General features: G+C 57.2%; 1 protein-coding gene across 1 annotated transcript in view; it reads left to right on the top strand.

Annotated features, from left to right (window-relative positions):
* DSCAML1 (DS cell adhesion molecule like 1) overlaps window positions 1-8,255 on the top strand; it is a 376,149-nt gene that overhangs the window by 45,275 nt on the left and 322,619 nt on the right. The gene's annotated exons all lie outside the window — the stretch shown is intronic.

Raw genomic sequence — 8,255 nt, 5'->3', positions numbered from 1 at the left:
CCGCTGCCCTCTCAGCAGAGTGCTTGTAAAGTTCCTTTTCCAGACATTGACCTGAGATGGCCAGGCTATTAGATACGGAGCGCTGGAGGCGCGGGGAAACACACCCCCCCCCACGCCCCACGATATAGGCTGCTTCTCAGAGGATGGCTCATTCCTGTCTGTGTATGGGCCGCCCTCTGAACGGGGCGAGGCAGACAGCAGATTGTTTGTGTTTGGTGTGTAATTTATTTACCTGGGAAGGCACAGCTCCGCGGCAGCATCTGGTCCCCAGCATGTTTCCAGGCCCTCGTCCTGGCTCACGCCCCATCTGGCCCAGATGAGACCAGGGAACCGGGGTGCAGGGTGCTGGAGGAGGAGGCTGGCTTGTAGCTCTGGGCCTAGTCCTTGTCTGCATCCCTGGGTGCTGGCTCCTCTCGGGGAATTGGGCTGTTCCACCTGCGTAGGAGAAGACCACAGAGCCCCTCCTTCAGAGCCCAATAGGGCCCCCACAGGGCCTGTGTAATAGGTGGGTCCTGGGCTGCAGGACCACAGCCTCCTGGACCGGCTCCTGTCTGCAGCCCCTGCCCCCAGCACTGTAGTGGGCCTGTGCTGGTCGAGGGGGTCAGAGGTGGAATAGATGGGGCAGCCCCTTCTCTCCCGCCCTGGGTAGTCGGTCTCCCTGAACGGGGGTCAGCAGGACATCTAAGCTGCAGGTTCTGGAGCATAGTCACTGGGCTGGGCTGTAGGCAACACTACCAGCCTGGAGTTCCAGCCCTCCTGTCTTCCAGCCCACATTGCAGGCCCAGAGGGCCTGGCCGCCGCACGGAGCACCGGGTGGAAGAGGGGCTCTGTCCTGGGCGGCTCCCCCGCAGGGCACTGGTGGGTTGTGCACAACAGGGCGGGGGGAGGAGTGCCTAGAAAGAAGCTGGTAGAATTGGGCTGGATGGCTGGAGGCGAGGAGATTTGAGGAGACATGATTCCTGCCTATTTTCCAGTGTCTTGGGTGCTACAAGGAAGGGGGAGCAGGTCCGTTCCAGGAGGCTCCAAGAGGCAGACCGAGGACCAGAGGCATTATGGGGAGGACAGAGGTAGCTTAGTGTCTATGGGACTTTTCTAAGTACCAAATAGTGGCTTAGATTCCCTCACGAGGTAGTGGACACGCCATTACTGAGAGCGTCCAAAGCAGGGCTAGGTGATGATAAAATATTAGTCACCATTTATTGAGTCTCTACTGTGTGCCAGATACTCTCGCTCTGTGTTCACTTCTTCACAACAACTCACAATTTAGGTGTTATTGACCTCATTTTGCCCAGGATGCAGTGAGCTCAGAGAGGTGAAGTCATTTGCCCAAGGTCACACAGCTTGTAGATAGCAGAGCAGGTCTGGGTCCCACCAAGCCTGTGTTCTTCCTGGTATTTTATGGGGCTCCTGGAAGGGAAGCCTACCTCATGAGGCAAGACTCAAGAGCCTTCTCCTTCTGAAGATCTGGTGGCTTATGACCCCGTGAAGGCATCTCTCCTGGATCCCCTGCCTCTGATCACCTTGATTTCATTCTGGCCTCAACACCTAGGCTTGTCTGGATGCTCAGGGCAAGGCTCGAGCGGCGGCTTAACTGAACTGCCCCACAAAGCGCTGCGTTCGGTACACACCACAGTGTGGGGGTTGGGCATCTCCCCCTCCCGTGTTGTCTACGGGAACGGAGGTCAGAGCATCTGGGTGGCTGTCCCAGGTTGCCAAGCTGCAGGGTTCCATGATGAAGGTGGACCCCTACCTCCTGGCATCGGCTTGCCGTCTGGCCACCGAGGTGGTGGCCCAGGCCCTCCTTCCTCTGAACAACTCCCTAGCACCGTGCCATTTTTATTCGTTTGTGTGCTTATGTCTGAGTAGGATGGGTTTTCATGGAGTCCTCTGGAATTCCAGCCCTGCCCTTCGCATTGTGCTGACGGCCCATGGGTGAGGAGGGATGGGGAAAGGCCAGGGGTTACTTACTGACTGACTGCTGGTCCCTCAGGCCACAGGACAACCAAGGCCTGGGCCGTACTTTGAGGAAACTCACTTTGGGCCTTAGGGTTTGGGATTGCTGCTAAAAAAGAAAAGAAAACCTCCGTGGTGTCTGTCTTGTTGGGCAGAGAAGCCCCGGGAAGGTCAGGGCTGGAGGTGGGGCCCCAGAGGCAAGCAGCAGTAGGGGCGGTGTGGACTGTGAGCCTGGACTCGGAAGGGAAGGGGGGAGGTGGGCAGAGGTACCACGCGGGTGGCAGGGGCCTGGCATCTGGGCCCCAGGGTCGGGAGGCAGTGTGGTCTGGGTGGCCCCTGGATTGGACGTCCTCATTCTGTTACTCACATCTCATGTACTGGGTGCTCTCAGGGAGCCACCGTCCAGAAGCGGGACAGACCTCCAGAACCACAGGTTCCCACCCAGGCTTGTTATGTGCCATGTTGGAGGTATGTCCGAGGGGCTAAGGGAGCCCTGAGAGAAGGGGGCCAGGCTGGCCTAGGGAGGTTCCATGGAGGATGTGGGAGGTCAGGTCACCCGAGTCCTGAAGCATGAGCAGGAGTTTTCCAGGAGAGGAGTGGGTTGGGAGAGTGAGTCCTGGCCATGGGGACAGTGTGTGACAGAGCCTGGAGGAGGGAGCGAGAACCCTGTGGTCCCCAGTGGCCACTGGCACGCCCAGAGCTGCGAGGGGTCCTGACAAGGAGGTGGCATAGTCAGGGGAGGATCTCAGAAGGAGGTCTCTGACAGCAGTGGGGAGGATGGCTTGGATCTGTGGAGCCCAGCCCCTCTCCTGAGGGCTCTGAGCCCTTCCGTAGCTACCACTGCGATCCCTGGGCCTCCCGGGTCCTGGGACCCAGCAAGAGGCACAGAGAGGCAGCCGCAGACCCTTCAGCCACACAGATAGCCCCAGCACCAGGCCCAGGTCCCTATCCCCTGACCTCTGGCCTGCTCCCAAATGCCCATATCTGAGCTGCCTAAAACATTTGCAAAATGCGGAGTGGAGTAAGGATTCACTTCCACAGCACTTACTGCGGGCCCGGCACTATTCTAAGTGCTAACATGTGTGAATTCCCTTCATCCTCAGGAGAACCTATGAGAAGGGTGCCATTATTATCCCCATATTACAGATGGAGACACTGAGGACCAGAGAAGTTAAGGGGCTTGCCCAGAGAGGCTCACTAGTAAGTCATATGGTTGGGGTTTGAGGCTAGGAAGCCTAGAGAAGACTCGGCAGGCTCAGCCGACAGAGCAGCGTAGGGCAGAGCACGCCACTTAGGAACTGGCCCGTCTGAAGGGAGGGAGGGTGCTGGGCCCACTCAGGGGGGGCCGTGAGTCTCTCTGGGTATGGAAGTCCCTCAGCCCATGGCCCTGGTGAACAAAGCGTGGGGGAGAAAGGGGTGCAGGGGCGGGGAGGGCTCCCTCCGGTCCATGCCGATCCTGCCTCCAGGCGAAGGACGGAGGGTGCCAGGGTGTCTGTCCTTAAGGGGAGGAAAGCTCCCCGGGGTGGAGCCGCCTAGACTCCCTTGGTAGCCTGCCCGGGTTTTGTTTTGTTTTGTTTTGCAGCCAGGTTGTGAGTGTTTTTTTTAATTGACTTTTTAATGAGGTATAACATACATACAGAAAAGCACACAGACCTTACGTGTATGGTTCAGTGACTATTCACAAAATGAACACACCCGCGTAGCCACCCCTAGATCAATCTCACCAGCGCCCCAGAGCCGCCCGTGTGTCCCTCCAGCTGTTCCCCCGCCCCCCCAGGTGACCACCCTCCTGATGCCTGTCACTATGGATTAGTGTTGCCTGGTCTTGAACTTCATGCACATGGAAGCGTGCAGCGTGCTGCCTCGAGCTGGGCCCCTCCTCTCCCATGCGACGCCTGAGGTTTGCCCGTGACGTTGCTATTGTCCTGGGCTGTAATTGCTGCGGCTGTCAGGCCTCCCCAGTCCTGGCCGCTCTGCACCCGCTCTGGTTCAGCCCTCGGCAGTGGGGCGAGATGGCGTGCAGGGCCTGTTTATCTCAGGGCTGACTTGCTATGTTTCTGTGAATTCCTTCACTTTGACATGTACTTGAGAACTTTGTCTCGCCCCCAGTGGTTCCCTAACGGTGTCCCTGTTGAGGATGAAAACCCGGCCTTGGGGCAGACGTCCTTGCATCTGGCTCAGGCCTGAACCGGATTGCACAGAAAGGACAGAGGGTGTGGTTGGTGTGGCCTTTGCCCCCCCCCCTTTTTTTTTTTTTTTTTTTTTTTTTTTTTTGCTGGGGCTTGTGGAAGAAGTGGAGGGAACACCCAGTGGCCATAGGCCTGGTGGGATGCGGAACAGGACCTAAGGGATTGCCAGGGTTCCTTCCAACTCAGAAATCCCAGAAATCCAGCGTTTTTGTAAAGGCTGTCTTTCTGCAAGAGAAGAAAGGGAAAGAGGCCCTGTGTCCTTGCGGCCCTCACCTGGCATGGCCTGGGAATTGGCCAATGGGCCGAACCTCAGGCCCCACCCTCCCCTACAAGGAAGGGATCTGCATTTAACACATTCTGTCAGCACGTTAAGGCCCTGCCTTAGGCAGTATGCTGAGGTGGTCAGGAGTTTGGGGCCAGACTGTCAGGGTTTGGATCCTGGCTCAGCCACTCACTGTGTGACATCAAGCAAGTTACTTAACCTCTTTGAGCATTATCTACAAAATGAGGATAATACTAGTACTTACCTCACAGGGTTGCTGTGAGTTTTCATTGAGATTACCCACGTGAGCAACTTCGAGCAGCACCTAGCACATGGTGAGCAAAAATGTTACCTCTTACTAGGTGTCAGGCACTGGGCAAAGTGCTGTTCATTCATGGTCTCATCTAACAACAAAGCCCTGACCAGAAGTAGTAGGATTATGCCCATTTTACAGATCAAGGAACTCATTTTTCAGACAAAGAAACAGACTGATGAGCTACCTTGTGCCAGGTGACAGACAGAAGGATCCAGCATTTGAAAGAAGAGCTGTCTTGGGCTGCAGGGTAGAGTGGGAGGGGAGGCCGGGAGCCACCTTCTCCCCACCTGGGTCTGGGGGTGTGATCCCTGCAGGCCATAAGCAGGCTGCCGGTGTGTTTATGGATATTAAATTCTGCCAGTTAATTGCTCAGGATTAATTGTTGGGGATAAGCACAAGGTGTTTCTCTTCCAGCAAGCTCTAAATTAAATGAGAAAGGGGGAGGCAGAGCCTTGTTGGAGGGTCAACAAGAGAGCCCACAGAAGATGCTGGACTTCGGAAAGGACCCGCTGCCCTGGAACTGGGTCGGGGCCACGCAGGTGGTTGTGCCAGAGAGCGGGAGACGGGGTGGCTTCGAGGTGTTGGAGTCCACTCAGCATCCTGCATCTCGAGGAACTGACTGGTGGGCTCCCTGGGGAGCGTGAGAGGACGGGGCCCCCAGAAGGAACACAGGTGTGGACAGAGATGTCCAAAACTGAGGGTGTGTGTGAGGCTTGGGGCACAAGCTGGTCACAGCTGGGCTCTGGGTCTGCGCTCGTTCATGTGTGTGTGCAGACAGGCTGTTCCACGGCCCTCCAGGAGCACTGAGCTCGACCCAGGAGCCTGGTGTCCTGTCCAGGCAGCCTGCTCCCCCTCCGCGGCTTTCCCCCAGGTCCGCTCGCTGCCTGCGCTGCAGAAGACCCCGCTCTGATTGCTCTTTTACTTGTCTGTCTTCCCTACAGACTGTGAGTGCCTTGGGGGCAAGAGACCGTGTCTTATTTTTCTCTGTATTCCCACAGCCTGCACAGGACTTGGCCCAGAGCAGATTCTCTATACCTGCTGGACCGGTGGGTGGGGTGAATGGATGGATGGATGGAAGGAGGGAAGAAGAGTGGAGTGACCACTTCCGTAGATGCACTCCCAGAAGGGGCACTCAAGAGACAGGGCGGGGCCCCTGGAGGCCATGGCATCACAGGTGACCCAGCTCCCCTCGTGTTTATCACTGTTGTCTGATAGGGGTGCCTTGGTGTGCCCTGGTGTGGATTCGAGAAAGCCTGTTCTTGATCAGAGACAAGCTCGGCCCCTCCCTCCCCCTCCCCTAGTGGCCTTCTCCAGATACTTTACTCTGATCCAAACAGACTGACTCTGCGGACAGAATTGGAGCTGAAGGGATAAACTGGCCCACAGGCCGCACGTGTGTGTTGGCACATAGCGCAGGTGGGAACTTGGTGCACACACAGGGCAGGGCCCGGGGAGGCTTGCTTGGCTCCCTGCAGGGAGCGGCCTGCTTTGTCTTCCCAGCAGTCTAGGTCCGCCCAGCTGCCTCCCTTCCTCCAAGCCCAGCGTGCCAGATAGACTTGGTCCTGCCCTTTTCCGGAGCATTTGAGATTCCTGTGTTAGGGAGAAGAATGCCCCACAGCCAGGCTTGAGGTGGGGCCCCAGGACAGCCCCAGAGCCCCCACTGTCCCAAAATGGGCCTCTGGCATGATGTAGGTACTTAGCTGTGCCAGCGAATGAGCTCCGTGTTTGTCCTGTGATGGCTAGATTGGGAGTCAAGAGTGCAGGTCTGAATCTAGACTTTCCCTTAAAAGCAGTGCAGGGCCATGGGGTAAATTGTTTTGTTGGGTTTTATAATTCCTCACCACGCATCCTGAGAGTCTCCTAGCTGCAAGCTTCTAGAAGTGAGACCAGTGGGAGAGGGGGTGCTGTTGTCCAGCCACGGGCCGGGTCACCTTCCACGGATCCATGGTCAAGGAGCTGGTGCTGAGGAGACACGATGCCTCCTTTGGTTTCCTCCAGGGTAGCCCTCAACAGCATGGAAGCAGTATTGACCCGACCACCCAGTGAGGACCATACTCTGTGGGCTCCACGGTCCACCTCGCCTTCCCTGATGAGAAGGAAGGGGATACAAAAGCCAGCCTGGGCTTTGCCTGGCGTGTGGAGCTGATGTGGAGTGAACCCCAGCATCCCTCGGGAGGCAGGTGGCACTCTAGGCCTCCCTGTGATGCCGAGGGATCCCAGAGGCAGGCCCCGGGACTGGGTCTGGAGGCCCGCGGCCTCAGCGGGGAGGGGAGCTGGCCTGGCTTGGCCGTGAAGAGCACTGTCCCGTGGGGAGGAAGCCAGGGAGCCAGCTCCCCTCATTACCATGTGTTCTTCTGAAAGTCTCAAGCATTTTTGAGCGGCGTTTTCCTTGTCTGTCAGTGGGAATAACACTGTATTCATTAAGGTGAGACGATCTGTTTTAATAGAAAAAACCCAAATCTCAGCGGCTTAACGTAATTTCTTTCTTGCTCGTGGAGAATCTGGTAGGCGATGGGGGTCTGCTCCACCTGGTCACCCCGGGAGCCAGACTAGCAGGGGTTCCCTGTGTTTAGCGATCTGCTATCTCAACGTGGCGTTGGACGTCAGCATCCAGGGGCGGGTGGCAGAAGAGAGAGAAGGTAGAGGATGAAGTGGGGGGTTTCGGGAGGCCCAGCATTCAGCGCTTCTGCACACATCCCACACACGGGCCAGGGCTCCGTTGGTGCCCCTCCAAGATGAAGGAAGTCTGGGAAAAGAAGCCCCTCTGCTGGGCAGCTGCTTCTAGCAACAAGTTCACGCTGTGTAAGGGGAGGCACAGATCTCCGATGAACAGCACACCCTCTCTGCCGAACGCCTGCACCTCCAGGGTTGTTGTGAATATCTATGAATAAGAGCACAGAGAACAGGCCCCCAGCGCGTAGTAGGTGCTGGGTGAATGGCCTGCCCCTTTCCCTTCCCTGGCATCTGCATCTGGCCCGCTGGGGGTGCCCGCAGTTGCCCAAGTGCTTGTCCCAGGGACACCCCTGGCCTCTGGCTGGCTTCTCCCAGTGGAGCCCCAGGGGCTTCCCGTCAGCACGCTTTCTGAGACAGGCTGGCGCGCCGGCAGCAAATGCACGGCTGTGATGATCGGTGGGCCTCATTTCTTGAACGGTAAGGATGCACTCTTGGAGTCAGGGAGGCTCAGGACAGGCCGGCCAAGGCGAAGTCTTGCTGCTGTTTGAGACCAGGCTCATTTCTTCTCAACTTCGGTTAGGTGGCTGGGATCAAGCCACGGTCAGGGAGCACATGTATCAGGAGTGAGATTTCCCGGGATCCCCGGGCAGGTGCAGATGACAAGGGTTTTCAGCATCAGTAGTGAGGTCCATTGACTGGGGTTGGGATTGCGGAATAAAGAGGGACTGGGAATGGGGTTCTGCCAGACCCCAAAAAGGAAGACTCTTGGTGTTGGGGTGATTCGCTCATTCCAGTTTTTGCCTGGGACTTTGCTGGTTTTAGCTCTGGGAAGTTCCATGTCCTAGGAGCTGCCTCCTCACCC

This window comes from Ailuropoda melanoleuca, chromosome 8 (assembly GCF_002007445.2).
Source record: "Ailuropoda melanoleuca isolate Jingjing chromosome 8, ASM200744v2, whole genome shotgun sequence".
Lineage (NCBI taxonomy): Eukaryota > Metazoa > Chordata > Mammalia > Carnivora > Ursidae > Ailuropoda > Ailuropoda melanoleuca.
Note: the sequence above shows the minus strand (reverse complement) of the source record. Positions and strands in the feature narration are given on the sequence as shown.